General features: G+C 47.2%; 1 protein-coding gene across 1 annotated transcript in view; it reads right to left on the reverse strand.

Annotated features, from left to right (window-relative positions):
* Positions 1-18,718, reverse strand: part of TPO (thyroid peroxidase) — a 132,720-nt gene extending 114,002 nt beyond the window's left edge. The window contains exon 1 of the transcript XR_004054509.1: positions 18,539-18,718. The gene's annotated coding sequence lies outside the window, so the exon portion shown is untranslated. The remainder of the gene's footprint in view (positions 1-18,538) is intronic.
* Positions 18,719-19,050: the final 332 nt, after the last annotated feature.

Raw genomic sequence — 19,050 nt, forward strand, 5'->3', positions numbered from 1 at the left:
ACATCGAGATACCATCTCACACCAGTTAGAATGGCAATCATTAAAAAGTCAGGAAAAAACAGGTGCTGGAGAGGATGTGGAGAAATAGGAACACTTTTACACTGTTGGTGGGATTGTAAACTAGTTCAACCATTATGGAAAACAGTATGGCGATTCCTCAAGGATCTAGATCTAGATGTACCATATGACCCAGCCATCCCACTACTGGGTATATACCCAAAGGATTATAGATCATGCTGCTATAAAGACACATGCACACGTATGTTTATTGCAGCACTATTCACAATAGCAAAGACTTGGAATCAACCCAAATGTCCATCTGTGACAGACTGGATTAAGAGAATGTGGCACATATACACCATGGAATACTATGCAGCCATAAAAAAGGATGAGTTTGCATCCTTTGTAGGGACATGGATGCAGCTGGAAACCATCATTCTTAGCAAACTATCTCAAGAACAGAAAACCAAACACCGCATGTTCTCACTCATAGGTGGGAACTGAACAATGAGATCACTTGGACTCGGGAAGGGGAACATCACACACCGTGGCCTATCATGGGGAGGGGGGAGGAGGGAGGGATTGCATTGGGGAGTTATACCTGATATAAATGACGAATTGATGGGTGCTGACGAGTTGATGGGTGCAGCACACCAACATGGCACAAGTATACATATGTAACAAACCTGCACATTATGCACATGTACCCTAGAACTTAAAGTATAATAATAAAAAAAAAAAGAAAGTAGACAGGGACAGTGCCACATGAGGGCTGAAAATAAAGGTCAAGAATGTTCACACTGGGAAGGGGAAGAGAGCCCAGGGGCGTCTGGCTGGAGAAGAGGAAAGGGTGGTGGCCTTGGGTGGCAGCTCCCATTAGGTGGGGCTACTGGTAAAATGCAGGACACTCACCTAAACATGAATTTCAAATAACAAATAAGATTTCAGTGTAAGGATTGTCTTGCACACCCATTGATGTGCTGCATTTCTATTTGCAGAACCTGGTGCTCCTAGAGAGATGTGAGTGAGTGAAGACAGGTGTCGTTCAGAGAAATTCATTCAAGGAAGGCAGACTGAGGCCGCGTGGGGAGGAGGCAGGAGCCCCAGGCCCTGCGATGGGAGAGGCTCCCGAGGCACTGGGGATCTGCTGAGATGGAAAGAGTGGGCAGCAGGGCCTCTGATCTTCAGATTTGCTTTCTGCAGTTTCAGTTCCCTGTGGTAACCTCAGTCTGAAAACAGTAAATGAAAAATTCCAGAAATAAACAATTCGTGGGTTTTAAATCATGCACCATTCTGGGTATCGTTATAATTATTCTATTTTATTATCCATTATGGGTGATCCCTTACTGTGCCTAATTTATAAAGTAAACTTTACCGTGGGTGTGTGTGTGTAGGAACACACAGCATACATAGGATTCGTTCTCTCCATGGCTTCAGGTGTCCACTGGGGTCTCAGAAAGACTCTCCCTTGGATAAGGGGGCTACTCTATTGGAAAGGCCAGAGTTGGACGCCCGTCGTCAGGCTGCTGATGCTGCTGGAGAAGCTCCACACAGAAAATGCAGTCTGGTGATGATGCCCAGGAGGGCTTGGAGAGCACGTGGCTGTGCCTCCCTCGGGGAGGCTGGACATTGCGTGAGGACTCGCCTGGGGCAGACGAGGGAGGGATGGCTGAACAGAGGAGGGCATGGGTGAACCCAGTCCTGTCCTGCAGAAACAGCAGCTGCAGACGCCACCTAGGAAATGCACCTGCAGGGAGGGTGGGCCTGGTCTCCAAGAAACAGAAGAAGGGAAGAAATGTCTCTGGTCTGGTTCCTGGAAAGCGGAATGTGAGCATGGCTTGCAGAGGAGGTGAGGGCCTGGCTGCAGGGAGAGTCCAGCCTCCTGGGCCTGGAGCTGCCTAAGGGGCCTGGCAGTGGCTGCTCAAGGAGCTTTGGTGCCATCGCCCCCCACCCTCTGTCAGTCCTGGGTCATGGCTGTAGGTGAGGCAGCACAACCTTCCAGGAACCTTCTCTGAACTCCACACTCCCTGGCCCCCGCAATCCTCAGCAGGGGCTACAAGGAGAGACTTGGCCCCAGCACCCCATTCCCTGGGGGAAGGGCACCCCCACAAAGCCAGAGACAGAGACCCCCACGTGAGCGGTGCAGGAGGAAACCAGGGCTGGCCTGCACATGAACCAGGTGATATTCCTTACCTCTCCCACTGCAGTTTTGCCCAGACCCTCCCTGCCCAACTAGATAGATGCTGAGCTGTTGGGAAGCAGAGAAGGGACGGAGGCCTCCGCCTGTGCTGTCTGCAATGCTGGAGCCACAACAGGAGACCCCACTGGGTGAGGTCTGAGAACCCATGGAGTGGTCTTTGCTTCTGAGCTGGTGCCTAGGGGTGGCCAGACTTGTTTGCAGTGGGAAGCCAGGCGGACGTCGGGTGTGGGTGTCTGGGGAGAGGGCCTGATTCAAACCCACAAGTTTCCAGTGGTGCCAGAGCTGGCATAGAAGTGACCCAAAGGCAACAGTAGTTTCTGGGCAGTGCAGCAGTCAGGAGATGGGCCCCAGGCTGCCTGCTTGCCCCATGTCTGCCGGACACAGGGAGGCCACCACACATCACTGGGTGCCTAGGACTGTGGCACCTGTGGCATCTGTGGTTCCTCTAGGACTGATGGGGAGATGCCAGCAGAGAGTGGGGGGGCAGACGGAAGCCCTGGCCACAGTCCTGTCCCTCTCCAGAGTCATTCCTGAGTGAGTGGGGAATGAAAACTGATGCCTGGTTTTTCTTGGAGTTGACCGGATTTATTTTCCTTCACTGTCTGGAAGTGGGGCTTAACCAAGAGATGAAATTGCCTGAAAATGTGTGGAATGCTCCTTTTCTTGGACCCTTTGTTTGTGGCATGGGAAATACTTTTTTCTGCATAAGGTGCATAATTGGAACTCTGGAAGTTTTGACCCCAGGTAAGCCCCATGGGAGCTGGAAAAACGAGGTTCTGACGTGTGTCTCGGTTTGAAAATGCTCTGCTGGGGGCTGATGGAAGGAGAGAGAATATCGGGGGTTGTGCAGAGAGGATTGGAAAACACATACCTCTGATGGGCAAAGCAGAGGAGCCAACTGCCAGGCAGAGAGAGAGGAGGATGCAGGAGCCCCTTCTCCTGCATCAGGACAAGGGGGTGGGAGGCTTGGAGGCTGGGAGAGCAACAACGAGGACCAGAGAAGCAGCAGGGCCTCCCAGCTCTGCCTCCACAGGCCACACTCTAGCACAGACTGGAACGAGCCTCTGTGCTTTTCTTCAAACTCAAGAATGACAGAGGGCCAAGAGCTGGCTGTGTCTTTCCAGACTGAATTCGAGCCTACAGCTGGAGCTAGGAAACAAGAGATGGGAGTCCGTCTGGACTGGAGCATGGCTCTACCAAACGTTGAAGGCTTGCCTGGGGAGGGAATGGTGTATCTTCCTCCCAGGCTGCAGCATCTGCAGGCTCTCAGGGCACTCAGGGAGGGCGTCCTCACATATCCATGGAAGTCAGTAACTCCCATGTCATGCCCTACATTTCAGATTTGTGCTTCCTCGTGTTTTCCTGCAGTAAAAATGGGATAACTTGGTTGGGAAGCGATGATAATCTCTGAATGAAGGAAATTTGCAGAGACAAGCTACTGTGGCAAATACAGACAGAACTGGATTTTTTCCCCAGCTAAGGCTCCTGCATGTGAACTCTAATTATCAATAGATCTTAAAACGGATAAAGCTGGCAGGTGCTGAGTCCTTACGGCATCTCTATGAAGCACCTACTATTGTTTCCACCTTTCAGATGAGGAAATGAGCCTTGATAATGTTCCAACAGCAAGTGAGTACAGGGTCTGGAATGGAGAGCAACTCTCATTTGGAAAATACACTTTATTTGAATACATTGAAAACAAGTATGGTGATGTTTTATAAACCATAGAAACATTGAGTCCAAGTTCTATGATTTACTCCTACATAATGCATTAACTATTTAACGTATCTATTAAACTTCTGTGGCTTCATTTTAAAATTGCATGTTTTCGTAAGGAACGATGGAGCAAGGTTGGATTCATTTGCCCACACATAGCTTGCAAGAAGCCTGCCTTGGGTCCTGGGCGGGCCAGCTGGACACGATTGTTAACAGACACGGACAGCTTCTAACCCAGGGCTCGTGCTCCCTATTTGATGGCAAAGGTGGGATTTGGGATGAGACTGTGTCTCCCCGTGACACGATGCCCATCCTCACGCATCTGAGGGAAAGAACAGTGGCTCGTTCTGCAACTTCCCTCCATGTTTACGTGGTGCAAGAACATAACCACACCTGTCCTTTCTAGCATACAAGTCAATGGGCTCCATTAGAATATAACATTACTCCACTGCTGAATCAAAAAGTATTCTAGCACTGTCAGATTTGCAGATGGCTGATGTATGCACAGAGACGCTCTCAGCTGTGGAAGACATTGCTGTGAACCGTAGGACGTCTATACTTCTGCCAATCTTGGAGCCGGAAGCTGTCCTGAGACCCAGGCCTCCTGCCCTGGCCCCACTGGGTAAAAGCTTCATGGGACTTGGTTTTCTCTTGGTCTAGTGTCTGTGCCCTTCAACTCCCAGAATTCTTGGGGCAGGTTTGAGTTTCCCGGAAGATTACTTCTTAGCTCCTCCTTCCTGGAGAACGCTGCTAGCCACTGTGGCCATGTGGCTCAGAGGGCTTCACCCACAGGACGCTGGCTGGCTTCCCCTCTGCCTCCTCCCCAGCCTTGGTGTCTGCCCTTTCTAAAGGGAGATGGGGCCTGGGGAAGCTGTGCCAGACAGACTCTTCCCACGTGAGCTTCCAGCAGAGCCGACTGTGGTGGCAGCTGGCGGAAAGTGTCTGGATTATGTAGGAAATTCAGCCTCTTCTTACTTCCTCACTGTATTAGTTTGTGTTCGTGCTGCTAATAAAGACATATCCCAGACTGGGCAACTTATAGAGGAAGAGGTTGAATGGACTCACAGTCCCACATGGCTGGGGAGGCCTCACAATCATGGCAGAAGGCAAAGGAGGAGCCAAGGCACATCTCACATGGCGGCAAGCAAGAGAGCATATGCAGGAGAACTGCCCTTTATAAAACCATCAGATCTCATGAGATTTAGTCACTGTCACTAGAACAGCATGGGAAAAACACGCACCCATGATTCAATTACCTCCCATCAGATCCCTCCCATGACATGGGGATTATGGGAGCTACAATTCAAGACGAAATGTGGGTGGGGACACAGTCAAACCAGATCACTCATTAACGCCACTGAAAGCTGCTTCACATGGAGAGACTTTTGTTATGTTTTTTATTATACATAAAAATTAGGAACTTTAGCTCTTAAATCTATCAAAAAATACATAGCATTATTTACCAACTTTTTTATGTTAGACATAAAAGACACTTTGGCCTTGCTTCATTTCATTTTGCCATTTAAGTTTTCCCCACGACCTTTAAATGCAGAACTGTTTAATAATCCAAGGCAAACTTTATTCCTTAAAGGAAGACTATTAGTGTATATAAAATCTTAAATGGTCACATGGGAAATGATTGTCAGAGCATCCCTAAAGCTGTTCTGCTTGGATTAGAGGGTGGCTGGCTGGTTGGGGAAATGAGTTTTTTATTCTGAGTTATGCCAGAGCTTCTGTGCAGCAAACTGTGCCTCTTCCAAGGTCACACCCAGGAGTGGAGCTGCCTGGAGATTTAGAGAAAGAGAAGTGGCTGAGGCTACGTTTGTTTGTGTTTGTTTTGCACCAACAGGCAATGGAGGAGAAGTAGTAAGACATATAAAAGTTTTCAAACAAAAAAACTCTGCAATTGTTTTTCATCCTAGAAAACTCTTGTTCAACTAAAGCTGTGAATTATGAAGGAAAATCCGACATATGGTGTGCAAGGAAGGGGAAGCCTCAGGGTCAGGAGGGGCCCTGCATGGTGACTGAGAGCCTGGAGTCAGGTGGGCCCGTGTCGTGAGTTCCCTCCTGCAAATCTAACCGCATCTCAACACTCTCACGGCCCATCCAATGTGGCTTGCAAACCAGCTACAGAATGTGAAGGGCTCAGTGCAAATGAAAAACCCGTGGCCTCTTCCCAAAAAATTATAAACCATTTCAGACCAGTGACAGCAGAGCATTAGACCAGGCAGGACTCTCTGGGCAGGGCCTGGGTGATGTGTGGTCCATGCGTCTGGGAGAGTGGCCCTGAAGGTCACTTTGTTACGTTTGCATTTGCCTGTTCCATCCTCTCCAATCCCAGCCCCACTGGCCTGGGAGACATACTTTCTCCATCTCACAGGTGAGACATGCATACTTCAAGTGTTAAAGCAGTATTCCCAGAGACGTCTGTTTGGTGGGTCTGGATCCAGGCACCTAACGACCAGTAGGCCCTGCCTGCCCATTCCACATCCCATGCAGAGAATCCAGCCTTCCCCATCTGTGGTGGCCGGGCCAGCCTGTATTTTGAGGTCTTGGCAGATCGAGGTGCTTCTGCTAAGTGCAGGCAGCATCGAAGCCTGATGACGTACCCTCCATGCTCGTCAAAATGACACCATCTGAGTGTCGATTTCCCCTTTATACGTTCCATTACAAGGTTCTTATATTACAGGAAAAAAATTGCTGAAATGTATAAGATGTCAATATTTGTGTTTTCCTGTCAACTTTAGCTTTAATATTCCACCATGTTCATAGTTTTCAAGCCTGAGACAACTCCATATCGTGCTAAATGCTTCAATGTGGAAGGTGATACTGGATATAGTGAAATATTTGGGAGCTGCTGGACATATTTTGTCAATGATTTCTAGGTAAAACTCCTACTTTGGAAGTACTGAAAATTGCCACATGGAGGAGATAAGCAGCCTAAGTTGAAAGTGGTATTTGAAAGCTTACTAAAGCCCCCTTGATACCTAAACATCAACGAATTACTTCACGGTCTGTTTTATCTTTCACAGTCTACTTACAATATTGAAATAAATAGTAGCTCCACTTTTCAGATAGTGTCCTTATAGCAATAAATGAGTAAAGAAGAAGTAAAATATTTAGAAATGTCACCATGATTTAGCTAATTCTCCTGTATTCTAATATATAATTGGAAACATAAAAACATTATTTGTACTCCAATAATCACAAGTGAGCATTTTCTCGTCTATAAAGTAGTGACATTTCAAATTAGGAACGCTCTTTTCATCTCCTATATATCTATTTTGTTGAATTTCTGCAGTTTTTGCCTTGATTTTCTCATGAGAATTTCCACAGGCCTTATTTGGAAGAGCACTGAACAGACTTCAAGGTAGGCTTGATATCAGTGGGTTCACAGGTGTCCCTGAGCTTGATAGCAGGTTCACAGGGTGTCCTTGAGCACAAGGGTCCCCCGCCTGCCTGGCCCAGGCCCTCCCACAACCGCCGCCTCTTCCACCCAGGTCCTATGTGGACCTGATCTTAACTCTGCAAAGTCACTGATATGGTTTGAATCCGTGGCCCCGCCCAAACCTCATGTTGAATGACAGTCCCCAGGGTTGGAAGAGGGGCCTGTGTTGAATGACAGTCCTCAGGGTTGGAAGAGGGGCCTGTGTTGAATGACAGTCCTCAGGGTTGGAAGAGGTGCCTGGTGGGAGGTGACTGTGTGATTTCTGATGCATGGGAGAATTCTCACGAATGGGTTAGCAGCATCCTCCTGGTGCTGTCCTCCTCACAGTGAGTGAGTTCTTGTGAGATCTGGTGGTTGAAGTGTGCAGAACCTCCCTCTCCTCTCTCTCTTCCTCCTGCTCCTGCCTGGTGAGACGCCTTGCTCCCCTCTGTCTTCTGCTACAATTGGAAGCTTCCTGAGGCCTCCCCAGAAGCAGAAGCTGCTGTTTCCTCTACAACCTGCAGAAACACGAGCCAGTGAAACCCCTTTTCTTTATAAGTTACCCTGTCTCGGATATTTCTTTATAGCAGTGTGAGAATGACCTAAGTCAGTGACCTTTGCCTTAAAGTAAAGCCAGTGATGACAAAGGGTCCATACGACTCTACATGCTCATGAATGTAAAATATTACACATATTTCGTTTTCATCCTCAGTATCTGTTTAAGAACAAATAAGAAAAGAGAGAAGAATCAAATAGATGCAATAAAAAATGATAAAGGGGATATCACCACCAATCCCATAGAAATACAAACTACCATCAGAGAATACTATAAACACCTCTATGCAAATAAACTAAAAAAAAAAAAAATAGAAGAAATAGATAAATTCCTGGACACATACATCCTCTCAAAACTAAACCAGGAAGAAGTTGAATCTCTCAACAGACCAATAACAGGCTCTGAAATTGAAGCAATAATTAATAGCCCACCAACCAAAAAAGTCCAGGACGAGACGGATTCACAGCCGAATTCTACCCAAGGTACAAAGAGGACCTGGTACCATTCCTTCTGACACTATTCCAGTCAACAGAAAAAGAGGGAATCCTCCCTAACTTATTTTATGAGGGCAACATCATCCTGATAACAAAGCCTGGCAGAGACACAACAAAAAAGTGAATTTTAGACCAATATCCCTGATGAACATTGATGCGAAAATCCTCAATAAAATACTGGCAAACCAGATCCAGCAGCACACCAAAAAGCTTATCCACCACGATCAGGTTGGCTTCATCCCTGGGATGCAAGGCTGGTTCAACATACACAAATCAATAAACATAATCCATCACATAAACATAACCAAAGACAAAAACCACATTATTATCTCAATAAATGCAGAAACAGCCTTTGACAAAATTCAACAGCCCTTCATGCTAAAAACTCTCAATAAATTGGGTATTGATGAAATGTACCTCAAAATAATAAGAGTTATTTATGACAAACCCACAGCCAATGTCATACTCAATGAGTGAAGACAGAGGCAGAGGGAACATTAACACAGGGGAAGGAAACAGAAGGTTCTGCTTCTGAGACCCTCACGCTAGACTCCACAGAAGACAGGCAGAAAGGCAAACGATACGCCACTCAGATGCCAACTTCCCATGCATTTCCATGTTTTGGTTTCCAATCGGGGGGAGTGAGTTGGTCTCACAGAGGCTCCAGCCTCTACCCCTCGGCTCTCTGGGGCCTGGCCTCCCATGTCCTGCTGGTCCCAGGCTGCCCACATGGCCCAGGGACAGGCCCTCTTTTTGTCACCCCATTTCTCTTTTATTAAAAGTGTTTTATTTCCATAGGTTTTTGAGGAGCAGGTGGCATTGGGTTACATGAATAAGTTCTTTAGTGGTGATTTCTGAGGTTGTGGTGAACCCATCACCTGAGCAGTGTACACTGTACCCAATATGGAGTCTTTTATCCCTCACTTCCCTCCCCCCATTCCCCCAAGTCCCCAGGGTCCACTGTATCATTCTTACGCGGTTAGTTTGGAGGTGGTTCAGAAGGTCAGTAGCAGAGTCTTGAAGGAGAAGAGAAGTAGCAAGTTGTCCACTGCTTGTGGTGGGCACTGAGCCAGGTGTCGGCGTGGCCACCTGGACCTGGGGGAGGAAGGGCGGGGGGATCTCTGGCTGCAGCTTGGGGTTGGCATGGCTGGGGGAGGCCTCCTTCCTTCTCAGAGGTTACTTATCCATATAACAGGGAGACCATGCCTGTTTGAGGTGCCTTGGGAACTGTGACAAGACTCAAATGAAGCATCAGGGTGAGAACCCTACAAAGACTGCACCACACCTAAACATGCAAGAAGCGGCGCTGTTATTTCAATGGTTCATTCAGCACAACTCTTTGCTAAGAAATTGTCGATCTGCTCAACATCCTTGCAGCAAATGTGCTCCTTCCCTGCATACCAAGAATGTGGTTAGCGATGTCTCCAGTGCACGCTGAGCCCCCTAGAGAAGCAATTTATGAATGTTAGGTATTACGATTCCAGAGACTTGACTCTTTCCTTTTAAACAGCTTCCCATTGAAGAAAGAATAGTGTTGAATCCGAAAATACGCACTCTGTAATCTGTAAGGATATGCTGAGGTATTTCGTTTTCGGAAGGGTCCATTCAGGTCTAACTTGAAAAAGGCCCCTCTTCCCACTTTGTTTGATTGGAGGGGCTGGTGTTGCGTGATTAGAAGGCATCGCGGCGCATTCCAGACCCAGGCTGAGTCCGCTCCGTCTGACGTTGGTTTCTGGGTCTGGGAAGGAGCAGAGTGAGACAGTGTGAGCATATCGTCATTGTCCTAGCAGGGGAGTGCCATAGAGGGGGCTCGACTTCTGGGTTTGGGCTCCAGGGGTCCTGTGGCTGCATTTGCCAGAGCAGGCTCAGCATCTTCCACCTCCCACAGGTAACACCCCAGGCATTTCTGCGTCTCCTCTGAGCTGGGAACAATCAGGCAGCCACTCCTCATTTCTATCCCTTCAAACCATAAAACAGCTGCGGCATGTTCTCGTAGCCTCTCTTTGTGTGAAGTTGCAGTTTTCAGCGGTCTTCCTACCTAATCAGAGTAGAAGCTGGCAAACTGCTGGGAATGAGGTCGTTCCACAGGCAATGAGCTGCCTTCTCTCTTAGGCTGGCTGGGATTTGTGAGCCTGTTGGCTTTCCTGGCTAAGGGATGCTTAAGGGAAGAAAGAGCATCTTCTTCTTTATGTATCTATGCAGTCCAGGTCTTCCTGGAATTCCTGGTTGTGGCAATCCTAGCAAGGTTGTTTCCATGAGTTTCGGGGCACTTTGCTGCCTGTATCCTTTGCAGCTGTTCAGCTTCACCAATTTGGGTACCTGTGGCAAAGGCAATGCTTTGTTCACTAAAATATTTTAGTTTTCCATTGGGCACTTGACAAGATGATATTTCTCGTCATGAAGACATGATGCCTCAGGTTTTCATGGAGGCAAGTGACTGTTGCTGGCCAGTAAAGCGTGGACAGGAGGGGTGTGCGCCCCCTTCTCTCTGCTTCCACAGTGGCCTTGGGGTTTCTGTGTTGAAGATGCCGACCCTCCAAGGAGGAAGCTTACATTCCTGAATCACCTCTTGGAAAAGAGCAACTGTGTGGAGCTGCCCTGCCAGGAATATCTGTGTTGTCATTTATACTTGGGAGCCGTTCGTCGCAGAAGCCAGCTGACAGTTACTCTGAAAGGCAGTGCCCCTCCTGTGCCCTAGTGGGGCTGAAACGCTCCTGGGTTCAACGTGGGCATCGCCGGTGGCCTCTGCTTGGTGGGCGGTGCAGTCATCGTGGAGACACATTTTAAAGGGTTTAATGCATCGGGGAGCTTCTTACGGTCAAAAAGTAGACTGCAAGTGACCTCTTCCCTGCCAGTGCCTCCTTGCGATTGGGGTAAAAACTCCTCCGTCTTCCCATCCTCATGGAAGTAACCACAATTTACAGCTGCGTTTGTGTGTGCTTATGCTGCCAGGCGCAATTTCTCTAATTCTCAACAATTTCATGAGGTAGAGACACTTGTTATTTTCATTTTGCAAAGGAGGACATTAAGGCTGCAGCACCCCTGAGTCATGGAGCTCAGTTCCACATCACTTAGAGGCGTGTGCCCAAACTACGTGGTCCTTTAGCTCCTAAAAGGATATGGTTTTGCACATTTAATTCTCCACTTATCCCATAGCACATCATCATGTTAACATCAATGGGTTAAAACACGAAACATCTTTCAAGAAGAAATCATCACACTGTAAAATTTTATTAGTGAAGACTCTGACATTTTTCTACATAAAGCAATGGATTTATCAAAGTTGTCCGATACGCTTTGGTCTGTGTTCCCACCCAAATCTCATGTTGAAATGTCATCCCCAGTGTTGGAGGAGGGGCCTGGTGGGAGGTGATGGGATCACGGGTGGATTCTCAGGTAGAGTCTGCCACCACCCCCTCGTTGCTGTTCTCAGGATGGTGAGTTCTTATGAGATTTGGTTGTTTAAAAGTCTATGGCTTTTTTTTCGTATGTTTGTTGGCTGCATAAATGTCTTTTTTTGAGAAGTGTCTGTTCATGTCCTTCACCTTCTTTTGGATGGGGTTGTCTTTTTCTTGTAAATTTGAGTTCTTTGTAGATTCTGGATATTAGCCCTTTGTCAGATGGATGGATTGCAAAAATGTTCTCCCATTCCATAGGTTGCCTGTTCACTCTGATGATAGTTTCTTTTGCTGTGCAGAAGTTCTTTAGTTTAATGAGATCCCATTTGTCAATTTTGGCTTTTGTTGTCATTGCTTTTGGTGTTTTAGTCATGAAATCTTTGCCAATGCCTATGAACTGAATGGCATTACCTTGATAGGTGCAGCAAACCACCATGGCACATATATACCTATATAACAAACCTGCACATTCTACACCTGTATCCCAGAAATTAAAGTGTACGTGTGTGTGTGTGTGTGTGTGTGTGTGTGTGTATTCTATGGCACCTCCTGTCGCCTCATTTTCTCTTGCTCCTGCCCCCACCATGTGAGACACCTGCTTCCCCTCTGCCGTCCCCAGGATTGGAAGCTTCCGGAGGCCTCCATAGAAGTGGACACCACCATGCTTCCTACACAGCCTGCAGAACTGTGAGCCGGTTAAGCCTATTTTCTCATACATTCCTCAGTCTCAGGTATTTCTTTACAGCAATGCAAGAACAGCCTAATACATTCTCTCTTCTGGATATGTTTATTTTTTCCAGGTGAGACCTATCCTTATGGAAGCATCTAGCCCATTGAATGAGCCTGTCCTAGCTCAGCTGGGGGCTGTGATTGTGTGAAAACTGAGGAGTGTAAAACTGGATCAATTTATTTACTATTTTCTTTTCATCATGAGTTCCCGTATCAGGAGAGACATTCTGATGGTAACAAATGCCTCAAATATAGAATTGTTTTCAGAATATAATGATGAACATGACCATTTGTTTTACTCTAATATTACATGGCTATCTTAAGGAAATTATAAAATAAATTAGATTTTCATTGGAAAAATTGTGTTTCAGGGTTATCAAATAAAATAAGGAGCAAACAGATTTTCTACCTAATCTTTTTTAAAGTCACATTTGACATATTTTCAGTCAGTGTAGTAATGAGACATTTGATGCCATTTATCACCAAACTGTGAACCATGCTGTTCTTAAAACTCTTGACTCTGAGTACTCGGATCTTGGAAAATGTGATGTCTTAAGGTTTACAGGACACATGTCTGCTCCTAAATCTCTCTTTACAAATATTTTGTTATGCCTGGTATTTTCATTTTTAAAGTTATTTCTTTAGGTTGAGTTAAGAAAGTCCAAAGATTCTTTCCTAAATGAAAAAATACTGATTGAAAAATTATGATATTAAATAATCCTATGACATGTGTGAGCAGCTGTGTCCTGCCAGGAGGAGGGAGCCTGGAAAACCCTTGTGTTTGGTCCCCACACGGGGAAAGTGCTGGGGAAGATGGAAGGCTGGGAGCTGTACCAACCCCCTGGTTTACAAGAAGGTCCGAGATTATCGAAGCACATCTGTGTGAGGAGACGTCACCTACAGGAGCTGAGAGGTGTCTGGAGGCCCCAGAGCCGAGTGGCCTCTGGTGAACCCCTCTGCATTCCATGGCTCCCTTCCGAATTCCAGCTGCCTTGTGATCAGTCTGGTTTGATCTACCGCCTGTTCAGGGATGGTTCTGGCCCTGGGCAAGCCTGGGCTGATCTTCCCATATGGCAAGAGGACTCATTCCTGCCAAGATCAGAGCTCACTAGCTCTTACGTGTAATCTCCTTGCCTTCACTCTTCTTTTTTGAGACAGAGTCTTGCTCTGTCACCCAGATTGGAGTGCAGCGGCACAACCTCGGCTCACTGCAACCTCCGCCTCCTGGGTTCAAGCAATTCTCCTGCCTCAGTTTCCTGAGTAGCTGGGATTACATGTGTGCACCACCACACCTGGCTAATTTTTATATTTTGAGTAGAGACTGGGTTTCACCATGTTGGCCAGGCTGATCTTGAACTCCTGACCTCAGGTGATCCGCCTGTCTCAGCCTCCCAAAGTTCTGGGGCCTTCACTTTTTAAATGAAATAAAACAAATCTAAGTTTATTTGGCTTATCACAGACATTTCAGATTTCCAAAGTCAACGCCAAGCGCTGGAACTGATCCACTCAAGGGTGTGCGCCTTGCCGGGTTCAGCGAGCCGCCTTTGAGAGGAGCAGAACAATTTCCGCCTAATTTCCCCAGAACAAGGGGAGGCAGAATCCAATCAGATGCCTTCTGCCAAATGGGTTTAACATCTCTTGGACCTTCTGAAACTGCAGGTTCACGCTGCAGCAGCACAGGCACGAACCCCCCGCCAGGGGCACGGCGTTCCCACAGATCTCTGTCCACCCACTGTCGCACCAACACGGGCCGCACCGACAGGAACAGGGCCTCCCGGGGAGGGCAGCACGGAGTCCCAGCCGCCCTAGAGGCAGGTGCTCCAGCCCTGGCTGAGCCTGGGCAGCCCCGGAGAGATCCCACATTTGACGTTCTCTCAGACACCTGACTCACAGCCCCCAGGACAAGTGGCAAATGACCTTGTGCCATCAGCCACTAAGCACAGCGCTGTGTGCTCTGAGCCATCGATAACAGGCACATTTGAAGGGGCAACGAATGTTTCAGGCCATGGGGCTCCATCACCTCTGCTCAGCACCACACCTCTGGGAAAAACCAGCTTCTGACCACAGCCAGCGAAGGCCCTGCACTCCCGTGAGGCTAGGTTTGCAGAAACCGGAGAGGGGACCAGCGTTGGCCCATGGGCTGTAGTTAGCTGGCCCCGCTCTCCAGCAACTTAAGGGCACTTGCCAATTAAAAATACAAACAGGCAATGTATTAGTCCATTTTCATGCTGATAAAGACACATCCCAGACTGGGTAATTTAAAAAGAAAGAGGTTTAATGAACTCACAGTTCCACATGGCAGGGGAGACCTCACAATCATTGCGGAAGGTGAAAGGCATGTCTCACATGGCTACAGACAAGGGAGAACGAGAACCAAGCAAAAGGGATTTCCCTGATAAAACCACCAGGTCTTGTGAGGCTTATTCACTGCTATGAGAACAGCATGGGGGAAACCGCCCTATGACTCAGTTATCTCCCACCAGTTCCCTCCTGCCACACATGGGAATTATGGGAGCTCCAATTCAAGATGAGATTTGGGTGGGGACACAGCCAAACCATGTCAGGCAACCCCTCGAGTTCTTCATACTCTGAGTCTGGAGCTGGGGGTGAAGTCGAGAATGAGGAAGTACCTCCTGCATGAAGAAGCGCTAATGGACATAGTGCCAGGTGCGGAGGGGCAGCTGCAGCTCACCCTCCCCACCGCCGGCCTGCATTTCCCTGCTGGTGCTAACTCTCCCAGCGTGGCTCACCCAGGGCCAGGAGAACCTGTGGGGACAAGACCGACGTGACTTTGGTGGGTTCTGAGGACACAGGAGCTGAAAGCAGAGAGGCAGGGCAGAGTCACAGCGCGGTTCCTGGGCCCTGCCCTTGTTCTTTTAAAGACTCTGGGTTCATTTTGAGCTCTTGTGAAGGTGCAGAAAATTCCTCTCCATAAGCGGACAAGCCTGGCCCCTCACTTCTGCTTCTGAGCCGTGGCAAGGGAAGGGTTTCCTGAGAGCACAGAAATCTCCAGAATCTCATTGAGGCTAACTTTTGAAAATGTCTTTCATAAAACTGTGACAGCAATCACAAAAAGAGCCACGGTTCCCCAGATTACTCTCGCAGGGTTTCTGAAATCTACCAGAATAATCCGTGAGACAGAGACTCTATTCCAATGCACATGGCTTTCTTCTTTGTGTGTAAGTCAAGCTGAAAAATAACCAGAGGCACTGATCTAAAGGCAGCAGGAAGACTGGTTTACCCGAAGGACACACTGTGGAGCTACTTTCTGCTTTGCATTTACTTTGAATTCCAGTTTTAAAGGAACAGTTTACCATGGGAGAAAACATTTTATCACACACAAAAAATTAAATATTATTTAAATGGCTGAGCTCTTACTCTGGTGTAAATTCACCAGTGGGAACCAATAAAATACACATCCTTTTCCCTAGCCGAATTCCATATTATCTATTTTGTCTTTGCCAAATATAATTTTTAAGTAAAGCCCTGACCAAAAGCTGTCTTCACTGGTTTTTAATATCACTGTTGTCCTGCCAGTGCCTTTGGGAATTTTACTTTTTTTAGATATATGAATTTGGTTTTCTTTTCACTATCAGAATTATTTACTTTTGTTTAGCTTTTAAAACAACATCATTCTGTTGTTTTACTTTTTGTTAAAGAAAATCACTTTTTGTTGAGAATATCGCTTTTTGTTAAATGTCTTTACTCTTCTTTCATGGGAGACAGGGGTGGTGTGAAGGGTGCTCGGCCATGGGTTGGGAGGTGGAGGGTAAAGCTCCTGCCCTGCGTCATCTGTGTGGAGCGGGGGTTGCTGTTCAGACCAGGCTTTCTCCTCTGGGCACTGTCAGGAACAGCCTTAGCCCCATGCTCGTGCACCTGCAAATGCCCCGTGTAATCGTCGTGGTGATGCTGAGACCACGCCTCACTTCAGAAGGTTCATCATGCCACGATAAGCAAAAATGTCCCTTTGGATCAATGGCTAAGTAGAAATGGAATCTCTATGAATACGACAAAATAGTTCCTTCATAACGTATTTAATAAATCAAAGAAGCCTTTAGGAACCTCCCTAAAGTACTGTTTAAAATAGCACAATGTCTGGTCAATCCAGTTCACATCAATGCATGTGGGAACGTTCACTGAAAAGGAATAAGGACAGCGGAGACACTCTGAGTCTCAGTTTCAGAGCGAGACATTTGGGTGGCCCTGGTTCCTGGGGCAGGCAGCACAGTGATGGCGGGTTTTATATCTGTCAGATCTGCAATGGATCATTTGAATTTACGAAGAAAACACCGAGATTGTTAACTCCTCGGAGAAACAGATGGTGCAGCACTCGTCTTTATTTCCAGGGATTACCACAAAGCATGTGCCGGGTGTCCCACGTCAGCAAATGCAGCCTGCAGCAGCTGGGCTGCAGGTGTGGGGCACGGCACACTGAAGAGGAACCGTTGTGCTGGATGAAGCACTGCCATTCCCTCATGCATAGCATTAGAGAAACGTTCATTGTCCATGACTGGAAAAATCCTCCTGTCTTCCCACCTCTGGTGTCTCAAACAAAGGCATCAGAGATCTGCAGTGAGGAAGTGGCTTCCCCAAAAACCAGAACTAGGGTTTAGAATCAGAGGCCTGAGCAAGGCCTGCAGGGTTGGAAATGAGGGTGCTCGGGACACATTTCATACGGACGACGTAGATACGGTGAAGCAAACACGTTCTCAGGACCCCAATCTCACGATACCACAGGGAAGGTTGAGCTTGGGACCCGCGTCACACACAAATGCCTCCCTTTTGTTCCCAGACAGGCAGCAGTGATTTCCCGGGCCTCCCTTATCTTATGTAAAAGGTGGATTCACTGAGTGCTAATCAGAGGCCCACGAGAATGCAGCCACGAGCCTGGCTGTGCCCCACCACCTGCCCTCCCTCCTTTTCCTTCTCCCCTCCTGCTTGCTCTCTCCCCCTTAAGAATTAAAGTTCCCCAAACCCTCTTTGGAAAAGGCTCAGGTCACAGGTCCCACTGGGACTTGTGTTTCTTTCTTCTGGGCACATCCTCAATCTTAGCAACATAAACTTCTAATTGATTGAGATCTGCTTCGGTCACGTTTTGGCTTACAATACTGTGAACCAAAATAAATCCTCCCTTTCACGACCAAGGTGAGTTTCCTAGTTCACCAGTTTCCTATGCCAGTGTAGGTCTGAGTCGACCCCATCTCTCCTGTTGTCTGTCTAGCTGACATGATTTTTCAGCCCTAAGCAATGCATGGTCAAAGTAATTAAATGCAATTTTCTTCACGATGATTTTTTTCCTTTTTTTAAAATTTAAAAACTAAAAAAAAATTTAAAAACTCTTTAATCAACATTTTCAGGTTTTTTTTATTCTTAAATATCTGTTGAAAAAGTTTATCTATGGCTGGGGATGGTGGCTCATGCCTGTAAACCCAGCACTTTAGGAGGCCGAGGTGGGCAGATCACGAGGTCAGGAGATCGAGACCATCCTGGCTAACACGGTGAAACCCCATCTCTACTAAAACTACAAAAAAAAAAAATTTAGCTGGGTGCGGTGGCAGGTGTCTGTAGTCCCAGCTATTTGGGAAGCTGAGGCAGAATGGCATGAACTCAGGAGGCAGAGGGTGCAGTGAGCCGAGATTGAGCCACTGGACTCCAGCCTGGGTGACAGAGCAAGACTTCATCTCAATTAAAAAAAAAAAAAAGGTAAAAAGAAAAGGTTTCTCTATAAATGACAAGGCTCATGTTTTCTGGTATGATGTTCTTTTCAAATAAATCCTCATCAACATTTTTGCAGAAATGTTTTCAAATTCTGTTGGTTAAAACTTAGAACCTGAAAGGGACAAACACATGCTTGTCCTAGAAAGAAGAAATTAAACATGGCGACCATGGTTTCTATGACTTATTAAGTTTGTAACACAGTTGGAAAACTCATCCCTTTGCGTATGACAACAAAAGATTAACTTTCTCAAAAATTCAGCCTATTCAGTAAGAAGAAAAAGGAAAACACAGAACTCCTACCAGGTGGACGGTGGGTAGTGGGCCGCCAAGGTGCTGATTGATGGAGCCCTTTCTACGTGAAGGGCCAGAGGTCTCACAGTGAGGCTGGGGTCAAGGAAGGATTCCGGCGCCGGCTGAAGGCAGGGTCTGAGCTGAGTGCGTGTTTCCAGTCCTTTGCCCTCAATCCTTGCAGTAACTATCATTGCATTTCCAACAGTCAGGGTAAAAAAGATTTCCATCTGAATTATCTTTCCTTATAATCTCGTGAAGAGGAGACCACGGCTGAGGGCTTCATCCAGAGGGAAGTGGCCACAGAGGTGACCTGTAGACTTGGCCACCGTGACCATCTCTCTCGTTTGTTTCTGAGTGAGCAAGGTGTTTCTCCAGGATTTCCCCTCAGTTTAAGGAAGGTGAGTGCAGATTTTTGTCTGTTTGCTCACGCGGACTTTTCAGGTCTCGGATACTTGCTGGCCGGGGGCAATTCTTCCTCTCCTGACCCAGATGGAAATCATTGCGAAGCGAGTCCCTTTCCC

The sequence above is a fragment of the Rhinopithecus roxellana genome, chromosome 17, assembly GCF_007565055.1.
Source record: "Rhinopithecus roxellana isolate Shanxi Qingling chromosome 17, ASM756505v1, whole genome shotgun sequence".
NCBI lineage: Eukaryota > Metazoa > Chordata > Mammalia > Primates > Cercopithecidae > Rhinopithecus > Rhinopithecus roxellana.